The 15,454-nt window shown below is 38.7% G+C and overlaps 1 long non-coding RNA gene across 2 annotated transcripts; it reads left to right on the top strand.

Annotated features, from left to right (window-relative positions):
- Nucleotides 1-7,918, top strand: LOC309797807. 2 transcript variants are annotated; one of them, XR_014292800.1, is made up of 3 exons: nucleotides 1-179; nucleotides 2,048-2,111; nucleotides 5,037-5,266. It is a non-coding gene; the product is annotated as an uncharacterized lncRNA (long non-coding RNA). The 2 variants fall into 2 exon arrangements; XR_014292799.1 differs by lacking the exon at nucleotides 1-179 and adding an exon at nucleotides 7,822-7,918 and having other exon boundaries at nucleotides 1,922-2,111; nucleotides 5,037-5,172.
- The last annotated feature ends 7,536 nt before the right edge of the window (nucleotides 7,919-15,454 follow it).

Below are 15,454 nucleotides of genomic sequence, written 5' to 3'. Positions count from 1 at the left end.
AACGAGAGTTGTCTATATGTTAAGTCTGTAGAGTTAGCAAGTGACCTTTTGTCTTTCATCGAAAGCACTTGACCTGCAGCAGTGCGGCCTCACCAGTGAAGGAGCAAAGGCTTTCCTAAAGGCCCTTGAAACCAACAGAACTCTGCTCGTTCTGGATATAAGAAAAAATCTGCTTGTTGGTCTGTGGTCACTTTTTTTAAATTGATAAACACATAGCAAAACAAAAAGAATTTGTTCAGGTATTGACAGTTTTTTAAAACTTAATGTGTTTAACTTTCCTCATCATATACAGTTGGCCCTTGAACAACGTGGGGTTAGGGGTGTCGACCCCTATGCAGTTGAAGATCTGGGTATAAGTTTATAGTCAGTGGTTCCACATCTGTGGATTCAACCAACCTTGGATCATGTAGGACGATAGTACATATGTATTGAAAACTATGCGTGTGTCACTGGACCCGCGAGGTTCAAACCCATGTTGTTCAAGAGGTGAACCTAGATACTAAGCCTGCTTCCACCCAGAGCATTATTTCTTTCCTGTGCAACCTCTGAATTCTTGCCAGGAGTACTTTATTCATTTGTCAGATTCACAAGTAATTTTGTAATCATCTTCTGTGTGCCAGAGACGGGTTTAGGGACTAGGGATAAAGCAGTGAACCAGACAGACAAAAGTCTTGCCCTCATGGAGCTTACATTCTAGTGAAGGAGATCAGATAGAAATGAGTAAACAGATAAGTCATATAATTTTAGAGAGTAGGAAGTGCAAAACTATCTTAATGTAAAGAGAGTGAGGGAGAGCAGGTAGGACTCCATTGGATAGGTTTGTTAGGGGACAGCTTCACTGGAGAAGTGGCATTTGAACGGAGACCTGAATGAAGAGAGGAGCAAGCCATGGAAGATGTGGAGTAAGCACATTCCAGGACAAGGAGGCAATGAGTATATAGGCATGTAGGTGGGTGGAGTATTTAAGGAAAAGCAAGGAGGCCAATCTGGGCAGAGTACCGGGTGAAGAAGAGTGTGGTAGGACATGAGGTCAAGGAGCTAGGCAGGGGTCTGCTCTTGTAAAGTCTTGAAGGCCAGAGTAAAGATGTGGATTATTCTAAATGAGTAGAGGGGTTTGAACTGGAAAAAGGCATGATCCAAATCGTATCTGAATAAGGTGACCTGGTATAGAGAAGGGACTTGGGAGGATAAAGAAGAGGAACAGGGGGCTTCCCTGGTGGCGCAGCGGTTGAGAATCCGCCTGCCGATGCAGGGGACGCGGGATCGTGCCCCGGTCCGGGAAGATCCCACATGCCGCGGAGCGACTGGGCCCGTGAGCCATGGCCGCTGAGCCTGCGCGTCCGGAGCCTGTGCTCCGCAACGGGAGAGGCCACAACAGTGAGAGGCCTGCGTACCGCAAAAAAAAAAAGAGGAACAGGGAGACCAGTTAGGAGACTATCACAGTGCTCCAAATAAGAGATGTTTATGGCCTAGGTTAGGTTGGAAGTTTGCAGCAAGTGAAAAGTGGTTGAATTCAGGTTGTGTTTTGAGGGTGTAGCTATCAAGACCTGCAGATAGATGTGAGGTATGAAGGAAATAGTACCAAGGAGACAAGTCGTTGATGATTATGTGTGCAACTGGGTAGTATCCCTTAGAAGAAGGGGGCTGATGGGAGGAGCAGCTTTTGAGGGAATATCAGGACTTGGTTTGTTATCTTGGATGCCCTGGTTTGATATCTTAGATGCTCTTTAGGTATCTAAGCGTCTGGACGGTGCTCAGACTGTACTTTGTATCCAAAGGTAGCCAAAGCCACTTTAGATGCAAAATGTTTCAAGTTGACCTTTGCTGCTGCCCAAATAGTAGCCACTGTGGGCAGTCTGCAAGATGGCATCTTAGGTTTCTGAGGAAGAAATTAGAATACACAAGGGGAAATAAGTGTATAATTATATAATGTAGATTTCATATTTAAATGTATGGGAAAAGCAATAATTAGTTGGCTTTTGGTTTTAAATGGAAATAGCCACTCATTGGAAAATAATTACTCTAATTTCAATTCATTTTACTTTAGATCATTCTGTGATGAAAACAGTTACCAAAAAAGTTCTCCAGATGGAAGGAGTGCCAAGTCAGAGGTATATAACATGTTTCAGTTCTTTCGGAAGAATTTCTCTTTAATGGCTTGGTTTTCTTTCTTTCTTAAAAGAAAATTATCAAGGTACTTTCTGCCATCTTAAAACTAAGATTTGAGTCAAATCAAATGGCTTTTCTGTTTTTGAAAATGTTGTGTGATGCTTTAATTTAGGTTCCCAGATATGCAGATTGAAAACCTTTTAACTTTTTATTTTCTGTAACATATTATCGTTAGTCACAAATAGTCTTTTTTTTTGGTGATAAGAATGAATAGCAGGAGCAGCATTTGTGAAACCAAATCTAATATGAAACTGACTCTTTCTTGTGAGTAAATTTGAATTTTGAAACAGCAAAACAATAAGGTTTAATAAAAAGCAAAATAAATTTTTTATGTTTATGATCTGCCAATTTCCCAGAAAGAGTTTTGTGGTGACTTTAGTTATATACCAGATACATTAAAATCACCAGTGGACAGCACATCTTTTATTCAGGTGCCCTCTGAAAGTTTTAAAACTTTGTTGACTTCATATCACTGAACGGTCCACTTTAAAATGGTTAAAATTATAAATTTTCTGTTTTGTGTAGTTTACCACAATTTTTAAAAAATGTGTTGTTTGAAGATTTTTGGGTTTTATAACGGTATTGTATTAGCATAAAAATGAAAAATTTAAAAGACCACCTCTAATCCCATTATCCTATCAAGCAATATTTACATTTTTATTTTCTCTTCCTGCTGTCTATAAACATAATTCCACATAGCTTCAATATAATTTGCCATTCTTATGTTTTCATGCTAAATTTAAATTCTGTGATTCATAGTTATACTTTTTACCATTGCATTCACAAGGTTTCATTGAGTAGGTCAATTTTTTAAATTGGTGAAAAATTGGAAATAACCTCAAATAAACTATTGTAAACATCTTCATAAATACAGCTTCTTTTTTTCTACTTAAAGTTGTATGTTTTTGATTCTCTATTCATCAACTTGCTTGGACAATAGTGTATTAAATAAGTTGTTAAGAGTGTTTATGAAGTCAAAAAAAAGCTTATGATCGTCTGCCCATTGTTATTTCAAGAGAGTGATATTTTAATAATCAAATAGTACATTCAAAGAAGTTAAGATTTGTGATATCACACTAATTAGATATTATTATTAAAAATTTATATCCTATGTAAAGCATTCTTAAAATAGCTACATTGACTTTTGCTATGATATTAGAAATGGAAAGATATATAAATAAAACATGTATATGTAAAACATATTAGGAATTCTGTAAATTTAGTACAGCACAATAGGGCATCATGCAATGAGAACAGTTAAACATTTTTTTTTAGTTAGCATGATTAAACAAAGTGGAAATGTAACTGAAGTATACAAGCTCATTGAGCTCTTTTAAGAGTAATTTTATTTCTTGGGCTTTTTTTTGTATTTGCCTCAGTTATTTGGAGACATAGAGGTAAGCCAAATCAGTATCTGGGTATATACCTAGATCCAGGTGAGTATAGGAGTGAAATAATGGTGTGAATTGTGTCACATTTATATTGTACTTATGTATGCCTAATAAAAGATGGGAGCTTTTATTAGAAATTTTTTAATCTCCTAACAAGAAAAGTGTAATTTAAAAAAATTTTAATACAAATGTATTTGCATTAGTTTCTGAAAGTAAAGGAAGGGTATACACATACAAACCATATGCATACAAACATTTTTTTTGATGGCAATGAAGTTAAAAAACACAATAAAATAGCACAAAATGAACTGAGCTCCTATATATTTTTAAGAGGCATGTAAATCACACAGGATCGTGTGGTGATTATCAATAAGCTACACTCTATGAAATATTTGTCCTCTATTACCACATACACTCCATTTTACCCTGCATCCTAATGCTGCTAAAATATAGTAGAAAGCAGCAGCATAGCACAGGGAGATCAGCTTGGTGCTTTGCGATGACCTAGAGGGGTGGGATAGGGAGGGTGGGAGGGAGGCTCAAGAGGGTGGGATATGGGGACATGTATATGCATATGGCTGATTCGCTTTGTTGTGTAACAGAAACTAACACAGAATTGTGAAGGAATTATACTCCAATCAAGATCTATTAAAATAAATAAATAAAATAACATAAAATACAGTAGCTGTGAAGGATAAATATAACCATTTTAACCTATGATGTTTGTTTTCAGTAAATTCAAGTTAAATATTTAAATGTGAATTTTAATATATGGCTTGTTCTAAGTAAAATATTAACACGTAGGTCTAGTTTTTGCAACCAAATGTTTCATATAAAGATACTTGCCTCTTTACTACTGAAATATAGGGTAAGTCTCCACATTTCACTCTTTCATCCAGTGGGTTTCATTTGTTTTTTTTTCTGTTTTCTATATGAAATCAAAGGAGCAGTGAAGGTTGACAGGCTTATAGGAGGGTAAAATTGACTCACCTACCCCCCAGCAACTTGCAGCCTTATAACTTGTATTGTTTTTACATAGAAAAATTCGTCTTAAATTTAACTTTTGGTCTACTTCTGAAGATTCTGTTTGGCAGAAGTCATGGGTATATCTGTGTTTCTGTGTCCTTGAGATTCAGAAATGCCAAAGGTGTTCTACGATTCAGGAAACTTGAGTGTTTCTGCATGATACATAAAATGTATCATACTTTGGGATCTTTTTTTAAACTTTATTTTTGCATTTCTGCACATCTCAATACTTTTGTTTTAGTTAAAATAACTTGTTACTGTAGAGAACTTATATTTTTAAAAAATGCTGGCTTATGTAAAACCTTTGTACAAAACCGATCCTCTTTTTAATGGGCTTGGCATCATTGTCAAGTGCCTTTTTGATTCCTTTCGACGTGTGCACGTGTGACAGTTGCTCTGTAGACCTTTGGTGCATCTTGATTCCTTCTTTTCATGCTTTGTCAAACGTAGTCTTGGCCGCAAAGAAGCCTGTAAGTAATGGAAGGAAACACTCTGCTGGTAAAGAATGCTACCCTCCTGAAGCGCTACCACCTGGAGTGTCTGGTTTCCGGCCATTGTGTCCTGCAGAAAGTGCAAAAAGCAACAGGTAACCTGTTTGCATTCCCTGTCTTTTTCAGTCATTTAGAGTTCTTTATTTTGGAACTTGTATTATGTGGGTGGTCTCTGGTGCTTTGTGTAGAGGAAAAAAAGTAACTCACACATGGCTTGGCTTCTGCCTAATGAGCCCTCTAAGGAAGAAAAATTAAAAGTAATTGGGAGTTTCAAGTTGTTTCTCAAGTGTCACAACAGAGGTAACTCCATGGGAGTCTTGAGGAGACTAAAATGATCTCACATGATTGTGCATGTGAGAAAAGTTTGATTAAAGGCAGGTGTAGTTGAGCGAAGCCCTACAGCACAGAAGTAGGAATTTGGATACGTACGAATGGGAAAAAAGACATTTTAGGCATGGGAAATAGTTTAATGCAGAATGGATGAAAAATATGCATTAGAGCTATTCTAAATGAACTGGCTTATTAACTCAGTAAATCAGATTTAGTGAGTCAAACTAGCATTACCTGATTTCTTATCCAGGGGATAGCTGTTCATAGTAATTTTTGTCACAGAACAGTAAATAAAATGATTGAATTATAGCTTTAGGCTTGCTAAGTGAAATAGATGGCTCTAGATGATCTTCAGGTGACTTACTTGGTAGTAATCACGAAATTGGGGATTAACAATTGCTTAAGAAAACAAAGAGAATTGATTTTAAATAGTACTTGAAGTAGTTCCTGTGTAAAATATCTGTTCAGTTGCTCATGTTAAATGGATGTTTCTACTCCCCACTGGACAACCGACTACTTTTTTGCAAATGGTAATGTGAATTGCTGTTGCCTAAACTATAGTGCTGAATCCCCAGTGTTTGCACTTGAGTTTCACAGCTCTGTGGTTTCCTGTCTTCTTCCTGAGACACTTAATCGCAGGTCCATCCTCGTCACACAGGGTGGTAAATTAGAGAACGATTAATATCACCATTTAAAGAAGAGAGACAAATCTCAACCATCCTGAACATAGGAGCTGAAGGGGCCTCTCAGCAGTTCAGAGAGTTATTAGCAAGCCAGTAGGCTGAATTCTGTTGTGTTTTCTCCGTAGCAGAGCCCTCCAGGTCCTTGTTTTGAGCTTATTTATTTTTATACACAATTCTGTATGGATACTGTACATAATACTAAATAGTTGTATTAACTGGGTTTAACTGGTGATGTATTTACATGAAGATCTAACTTCGTCTTGTTGATATCTTTTTAGGGGCTTTCCATTCATCAAAGCTCGTGATGTATGTAATCAGTTGGTGGTGTGTAGCTATCACATTTATGATATATAGGGCTTGAATTGGGAAAGGTGGATGGTCATTCTTCTTGCTTTTTAAACTGACAGAGCCTTACATGAAGCATTTCCCTCTCTGAAATAAATCCATGTAAAACATGTTTGGTCGCTCTCCCAATGCAACTGTGTAGTTGTGTGGATTTGGCACACAACAGGCAGCCTTGTGGTGACGTCTGTAAACAAGGAAGCCTGTTTTCCAGTCCGCAAATCAGCTGTTACCCAGTGAGACGAACTTGACTGCCATTTCTGACCCCTCACGTGGAGCTGTCATACTCAAGAATGTTCACATGTTTTCAAGAAACGTTGTTTGCGGGCTATATGTACAAATTCCTGATCTGAAAGCCAATATAAAGCAACACCTCCCAAACCTCTGCTCTCTCACCAAGGCCACACACATTCCCTCGCTTATGGCCTCGTGGCAAGCGAATACTGTCAGTATCAGATTCTCCTTCCCAGTGGTCTTGGGAGACTGCATAGTTGCTCTGTGAAAGGCACAGAGGTTGAGAGAAGAGCATCTTGGGTGTCAGTCCTGGCCTTGCGTTCCCGGAGAGAGGGGTGTGCACCTCGTTCTCCTTTAGGGTTTTCCTAGGCTGCAGGGTTTGCTGCTTGTTGTCAACATGATGTCCTAGTGACTTGTCTTCTGCGTGGTTATATAATCCCAGCACAGTTCTTTATGATGTGTAGACTTTTATGGGGTTGTGGCCAGGTCAGTTTTAAATGTTTGGAAATGTCCTATTGAACAACACTGCAGTGGCAGTGAGCTTGCTGGGAGAATTGTTGCCCTAGTTTTGGCTTAAGGGTGGTGAGAAGATGAAATTTTTGATGGGTCAGTTTTAGTTGTGTGTGTGTATGTGATTTATTTTTTAAAATTCTAATGTCTATTATTCACAGCTTAGATATGTTGACTTCCTGATTATTCATCAGTCCCTTTACTGATGTATTTTCCTCTGAAAAACTACATTTTCTTCCAGACTGTTTTTGTCTGATGGTGAAGAATAAATTTTTCATTTGCAGTATAAAGTTGATCTGAGAAGAAATGTTTACCTTGGATCTTCACTTGGCTTCTGTGAAAGAAGCTTAATAAAATAATATGGGCAATTCCCATTACTAATCCTAACCACGTACAGCAGAGGTCTGTACAGTAACATAGCAAAAATAAGTTCCTGTAATTTTACTTAGTCATTGCCTGTTTTAGACTAAGGAGCAGTGAGAGACATTTATAAATAATGATACCGCAGATCACTTTTGTTAAATGCCCTTTAATATTTGCATATTTGGATCTGGCTTGTGTTATCTATTTTACAATCTTGTCTTCTTTCTTTGCACTTTAGTGTAACAACTCTGTGGTTTCCTATCTTCTTCTTGTGACACTCAGGTCCATCAGAATTTCCTGTGACTGTGGCAGTAGAGAGTCCTTCCTCCTCAGAAATCGAAGAGGTCGATGATTCCTCAGAACGTGTTCAGGAGGAGCCAGAGAAAATCCGTTTGAAACAAGAAGCATTGCAGGTACAAAGTTATCACTTTAAAGCTATAGAGAAGATTATTTTTCAAACGGAAGGCTGATTGCAACACAGCACAGCTTGTGTGAGGGTTCTGTTTTCTCCTCCCACCTGCATTGTATCCCCTTGAATGGTTCCTTAAGCTTAGACCAAGGTGAATGGTGGACATTTGAACTCTAAGAAACGAAAATCAAAACATGTCGTTAGTAATATATTTTCCTTTCCTTAGAACCTTAGTATATTAGATTTAGGGAGAAGCTTAGTGATCATAAGATAAGGAAATTGAGTTCTGAATGAATACAGTCAGCTGATTCAGTGCTCTTGTTTTACAGATGAGAAAATTGACAGTTCTAGTTGAACTCTCTTTTTGTAAGAGGAAAATATGGCCTCATTTTAAATAAAAGTAAAGTTGAAAAACGTTTTGATGTTGATACTCTCCTTTCCTAAAATCAAAAATATCAAGAAGCTACATTCTTTTTTTTTTTTTTTTTTATAAAGGTGTCACATTTTATTTATTATCTTCGGCTGTGTTGGGTCTTTGTTTCTGTGTGAGGGCTTTCTCTAGTTGTGGCGAGTGGGGTCCACTCTTCATCGCAGTGTGCAGGCCTCTCAGTGTTGTGGCCTCTCCTGTTGCGGAGCACAGGCTCCAGATGCACAGGCTCAGCAGTTGTGGCTCACGGGTCCAGTCGCTCCGTGGCATGTGGGATCTTCCCAGACCAGGGCTCGAACCCGCGTCCCCTGCATTAGCAGGCAGACTCTCAACCGCTGCACCACCAGGGAAGCCCCAAGAAGCTACATTCTATTACCAAATAAACCTGACCTCTAACGTCATTCCATACTTTTGTTTGTATAGACAGAAAAGAAAAATTGATTTTCATAAGAAATTTTTGCACCTCAAAATTAATATATTTATTTTATTTCAACTTCAATGCAGAGCTGAACACTTCTAGTAAATAAAGCAATACCATTTGGGGGGACCTTGTCTTTGTGCTACAAAGTCCATGTTTAATTTTTAAAAATTATTTAAATTTAATTATTTAAATTTAAAAATTATTTAATGTGATTTTCTTTTCATATGAAACATGAAACTTGACAGGTTTCAGAACTAATTATCCCATTATTGTAGGACTATGGGAATTTACTCTTTGATTTTCAAAAGAGAAAGTTAGATTTTTATTTTTTTATTTTATTTAATTTTTTTTTGCAGTACACGGGCCTCTCATTGTTGTGGCCTCTCCCGTTGCGGAGCACAGGCTCCGGACACACAGGCTCAGCAGCCATGGCTCATGGGCCCAGCCGCTCAACCGCATGTGGGATCCTCCTGGACCAGGGCACGAACCCGTGTCCCGTGCATTGGCAGGCAGACTCTCAACCACTGTGCCACCAGGGAAGCCTGATTTTTATTTTTTTAATGAAAATTAATGATAATATAGAGAAATTTTAAGAAAAGAACTTAGAAAATTATGATTTAGAGCAGGAGAAATCTTTAGTTCATGTAGAGTTATCCCCTTTCGTTTTATAAATGAGCACCTACAATTTGTAGCACGTAAGTGGTTTATTAGTAAATGGCAGAGTACGACAAGACCCTAGAGCATGTAACCCGCATTCCTTGTCATTTTAGATGTGGTGTATTCATTTCCTTCACGAGTAGACCAGGAGATTGTATTTCTAAAAGCAATGATAGACACTGGGGAAGACCAAGAAGTTTAAACACTGGGACCACAGAATAGCAGATTCAGAATGCACTGAGAACCCTTTTAGCTCTTCTCCATTTTGACAAGACACAAAAATGATGGTATCAAAGTGTTTAAGTATATAAGCCCACAACAATCAAGAGATTTCAACATAGTTTGGAAAGACGGAAGACAGGTGGAAGAGTGTGAAACTGAAGCAGTAGAACAGAGGAAAAGCATCACCTAGAATATGCACAGGGACCACGTGCAACTGAGGAGGATTCTGACCCCACCTGCAGAAGTAGCTCCGTGCTTTGATGCGCATGTATGAGAGAGGGTGGAGTTAGTTAAAAGTGTGACTGAAATAGGGGAGCTCATTGAAGGGTTGTGTTTGGAGGAGTGGACTCCCAGCCCCGCCCTCACCCTCCTGAAATGAGATGATTTCATTTTGAAAACAGTGAAACTGGCGAGATCTAGGGCAGCTAGTGTGAGTTTTTACAGCCGAGAAAATTGTGTTTGGGGGGGATCCTGTTACAGTTACTCCCCGCTTCTTCCTGCATAAGAAGCCAATCAATCGTTGACTTCAGGGAGCTTTCTGCACTCATTCTTTTTTTTTTTTTTGCTGTACGGGGGCTTCTCACTGCTGTGGCCTCTCCCTTCGCGGAGCACAGGCTCCGGATGCGCAGGCTCAGCGGCCATGGCGCACGGACCCAGCCGCTCCGCGGCATGTGGGATCCTCCCAGACCGGGGAACGAACCCGTGTCCCCTGCATCGGCAGGCGGACTCTCAACCACTGCGCCACCAGGGAAGCTCTCTGCACTCATTCTTAAATAGAAAATAACTGTCATTTGCCTGATAGCTGAGTAAAGCTTACAACATCAGAGAGGGAGAAAAAGAGTGAAAACATATCCTAGTAGGACCAGGGACAATTTAGGGAACAAAATAATTTAAGGAAAAACCTTAATTAATATCCTGAGAGAGGTTTAAAAACAGCTAGAAACTATAAAATAAGACTAGGGAGTTAATTAAAAAGAGAATGGTCAGAAATCAAGAGAGGTCTCCTGGAAATGAAAATATGGTTGCTGAAATAAATTCAGTAGGAATTTAAAAAATTTCTCAGTGTATAAAAAAGAAAGACACAATGGAAAATGTGATAGAAATATGTTAGAGAGGCTGCATCTGGGAGATCCCACATGTTACTATTAGAAACTCCAGACCCAGAAGAAAACTGGAGGGAAGCTATCAAAGGGCAACAAAATTCCCCACAGCTGAAAGTAGACATCAGGCCTCAGACTGAAAATAGTTATACAAGACGAGCAAGAATAGCCTCATACCTAGGCACCCTTCCTTGTGAAACTTTAAAATACTGAAAAAATAAATTAAAATAGAATAAAATACTGAGAGGATACATCCATTCCAGAGAGAAAAATACTGGCTACCTAAAAAGAAAATTTAAAATCTGACTTTATCATACTTGTCATGAGCACCATGGATCCTGGAAGGCATTAGAAAGATACCTCTAAAGTTTTTCAGGCACATACTTTTCACCCTAGGGGTTTGTATCCAGCCAAACTATGAGTCATAAGTGGAGGCTGAAGAAGATATTTTGTATAGAAAGAAATTTGAAAAATTGACCTCCTGTGCTACACCTTAAGCTATTTATAGAAATAATCCAGCAAAATGAGGCAATAAACCAAGAAGGAAGGTAATAGGGCATTCAGTGCAGATTGCAGCTAGTCTAGAGTGGAGAGACTTCTATTGATTGTGTGATTGAGAGCATAGAAACACCTTGAGGCATATTGTACTTACTAGGTATTAGGCACTGTTGGAAGGGAGGAGGGAGAGGAAGAGGAGAAGGAACTTGAACTCCAGAGGAGAAAAGGCTATACGGACATAAACATAAAGCCAAGTAAACTATGGTTGATTTTTAACCTAGTATTGGTGAGGAAAGGAAGAATTCACTTCAACGTAACACTATAGATGTCCCCCTTTTCAGTGACACACAGGGGTAATGACCACGTATCTAATTTGTTGTCCAAACCAGAACTTGTCCAAACTCCTTACACTTCAATAGTGTAAGGAGGCACTCGAATGCTGTAACATCAGGACAACAGGTATAAACTGGAACAGCCCAAGGCGGCTTGGGGTATGTGGTCACCCTGCACAAGGGCAGTGACACTGGCACAGTATGGAACGAGGTGTAGTCTATACACAGAGACACAGTACATCTGCAGTGGGCAATATTAATTTCATTGTAATAATGGCAATACTGTCTTGGTTTGCAGCTTTTATTGTCAATTTGCATGTAAACACAAATAACTAAAGTAAACTATACTTAGTATGTATGAGTATTAACTTGGTATGTACTGAAATGTATTGTATACTGGTATGTACTTAGTATATATTAGGCTCTAAGTGTTTTTGCATATATTAACTCATTTAATTCTCTGAATTGCCTTATGAGGTTGGTGCTAATATCATTCCTACTTTTGAGAACAGGAAGCTAAGTCAGGGAAGGAACTTGCCCAGGCTGTACCTAATTTAAGGTTGGATCGAGGCTTTGAGTTTAGGCTCTCCGCCTGTTCTCTTAAACCTTACTCCGTACTGACTCTCAAATAACAGAAGACTTAACTGCACATAGAACAGAATATAAATTTCAACTTTGACAACTAGGTTTGGAAGGTAGACAGGAGGTAGAAAAAAGGGAAGATGGTATGAATGTCCTCATTTTACAAAGTGTGACGTTGAGAGAGTTTCTAGTTGATCAACAATGTAGGTTTTTAAGTATATGACTACAAGTCAAAGAGATCATGAGCAGTGGAATAACTCATGATGACATAACTTTACTGAGCAGTGTGGACATAGGAAAGAGTGTAAAGGAACTAAACCCTTACTTATTAGTAAGTTAGAAAATGAAGAGATAATGCCTCCAATTTAGTGAGAAAATAGTCATGTAAGAGTATTACTTGGAAATGGAGAAGAATTCAAAATAACAATAGTTGGACTTCCCTGGTGACGCAGTGGTTAAGAAACTGCCTGCCAAGGCAGGGGACATGGGTTCGAGTCCTGGTCCAGAAAGATCCCTCATGCCGCGGAGCAGCGAAGCCCATGCTCCACAACTACTCTAGAGCCTGCGAACCACAACTACTGAGCGCACGTGCCACAAGTACTGAAGCCCGTGCGCCTAGATCCTGTGCTCCCTAACAAGAGAAGCAACCTCAATGAAGAGTAGCCCTCGCTCGCCGCAACTAGAGAAAGCCTGCACGCAACAACGAAGACTCAACACAGCCACAAATAAATAAATAATAAAATAATAAAAATAATAAAAATAATAATAAAAAATAACAATAGTTGATGTAAACCTCATAAAAAAGGAAATCCAAACAGCCAGTAAACAGAGAAAAGCGTACGACTTCGTTAAGTAATAAGAGACAAGTGAGTCAAAACCAAGGAAACTACATGCCAATGAGATGGACAAATACATACAATCTGGTAGTATCAGGTATTGTAGACCTCGAGTACTATGGGAATCTTCTACCCTACTTATACTGGAGTATAAATCGACACAACTACTTTGGAAAGCATTTAGCCCTCTCCATCAACTGAAGTTATATAAATAGCCTGTGAGCCAGCAGCCCTCACCCCTGCCCTGTGTAAATGCACCAGAATAACCGGTACAGCAGGATTCCTGTCCATGATTTGCATTAGCACAAACTGAAAACAAACGAAATGTCCATTAAGAGTCAAAAATTAAAGATGATACAAATAGATGGAGAGATATACCATGTTCTTGGATTGGAAGAATCAACACTGTGGAAATGACTCTACTACCCAAAGCTATCTACAGATTCAGTGCAATCCCTATCAAACTACCACTGGCATTTTTCACAGAACTAGAACAAAAAATTTCACAATTTGTATGGAAACACAAAAGACCCCGAATAGCCGAATCAATCTTGAGAACGAAAAATGGAGCTGGAGGAATCAGGGTCCCTGACTTTAGACTATACTACAAAGCTACAGTAATCAAGACAGTATTGTACTGGCACAAAAACAGAAAGATAGGTCAATGGAACAGAATAGAAAGCCCAGAGATAAACCAACACACATATGGTCACCTTTTCTTTGATAAAGGGGGCAGGAATGTACAGTGGAGAAAGGACAGTCTCTTCAATAAGTGGTGCTGGGAAAACTGGACAGGTACATGCATGTAAAAGTATGAGATTAGATCACTCCCTAACACCATACACAAAAATAAGCTCAAAATGGATTAAAGACCTAAATGTAAGGCCAGGAACTATCAAACTCTTAGAGGAAAACATAGGCAGAACACTCTATGACATAAATCTCAGCAAGATCCTTTTGGACCCACCTCCTACAGAAATGGAAATCAAAACAAAAATGAACACATGGGACCTAATGAAACTTCAAAGCTTTTGCACAGCAAAGGAAACCATAAATAAGACCAAAAGACAACCCTCAGAATGGGAGAAAATATTTGCAAATGAAGCAACTGACAGAGGATTAATCTACAAAATTTACAAGCAGCTCATGGAGCTCAATACCAAAAAAACAAACAACCCAATCCAAAAATGGGCAGAAGACCTAAATAGACATTTCTCCACAGAAGATATACAGACTTCCAACAAACACATGAAAGAATGCTCCACATCTTTAATCATTAGAGAAATGCAAATCAAAACTACAATGAGATATCATCTCACACCAGTCAGAATGGCCATCATCAAAAAATCTAGAAACAATAAATGCTGGAGAGGGTGTGGAGAAAAGGGCACACCCTTGCACTGCTGTTGGGAATGTGAATTGGTACAGCCACTATGGAGAGCAGTATGGAGGTTCCTTAAAAAACTACAAATAGAACTACCATATGACCCAGCAACCCCACTATTGGGCATATACCATAAACCATAATTCAAAAACCATAAATTCAAAAAGAGTCATGTACCTAAATGTTCATTGCAGCTCTATTTACAATAGCCAGGAGATGGAAACAACCTAAGTTTCCATCATCGGATGAATGGATAAAGAAGATGTGACACATATATACAATGGAATATTACTCAGCCATAAAGAGAAACGAAATTGAATTGTTTGTAGTGAGGCGGATGGACCTAGAGTCTGTCATGCAGAGTGAAGTAAGTCAGAAAGACAAATACCGTATGCTAACAGATATATATGGAATCTAAGAAAAAAAATGTCATGAAGAACCTAGGGGTAAGACAGGAATAAAGACACAGACCTACTAGAGAATGGACTTGAGGATATGGGGAGGGGGAAGGGTAAGCTGTGACAAGGTGAGAGAGTGGCATGGACATATATACATTACCAAACGTAAAATAGATAGCTAGTGGGAAGCAGCCGCATAGCACAGGGAGATCAGCTCGGTGCTTTGGGACCACCTAGAGGGGTGGGATAGGGAGGGTGGGAGGGAGGGAGACACAAGAGGGAAGAGATATTGGAACATATGTATATGTATAACTGATTCACTTTGTTATAAAGCAGAAACTAACACCAAATTATAAAGCAATTATACTCCAATAAAGATGTAAAAATAAAAAGTGTAGGCTGTTTTTATTATTGGGTGCAAGCTAGTGATGCTGTAAAAGCTTTCAGCAAGTATGTGTTTCTTTCTTATATAAAGAACTGCCATTAAGGCTGCCCTAATATTTTTTAGATTACATTTACCTATAGATTACTTACAGGTTCAAATCTACAGTGGAAATAACTTTTTTTTTTTTTTTTTTACTAGTTTTGGAATGATGTTTTTAAACCAGTTCCTTAGAAGACTCCTATGTGACCCACACTAGTAAAATAT

This window comes from Mesoplodon mirus (assembly GCF_964341445.2).
Source record: "Mesoplodon mirus genome assembly, contig: HAP1_SCAFFOLD_1003, whole genome shotgun sequence".
Classification (NCBI taxonomy): Eukaryota; Metazoa; Chordata; class Mammalia; order Artiodactyla; family Ziphiidae; genus Mesoplodon; species Mesoplodon mirus.
This window is presented reverse-complemented; position numbering and strand designations above follow the sequence as displayed.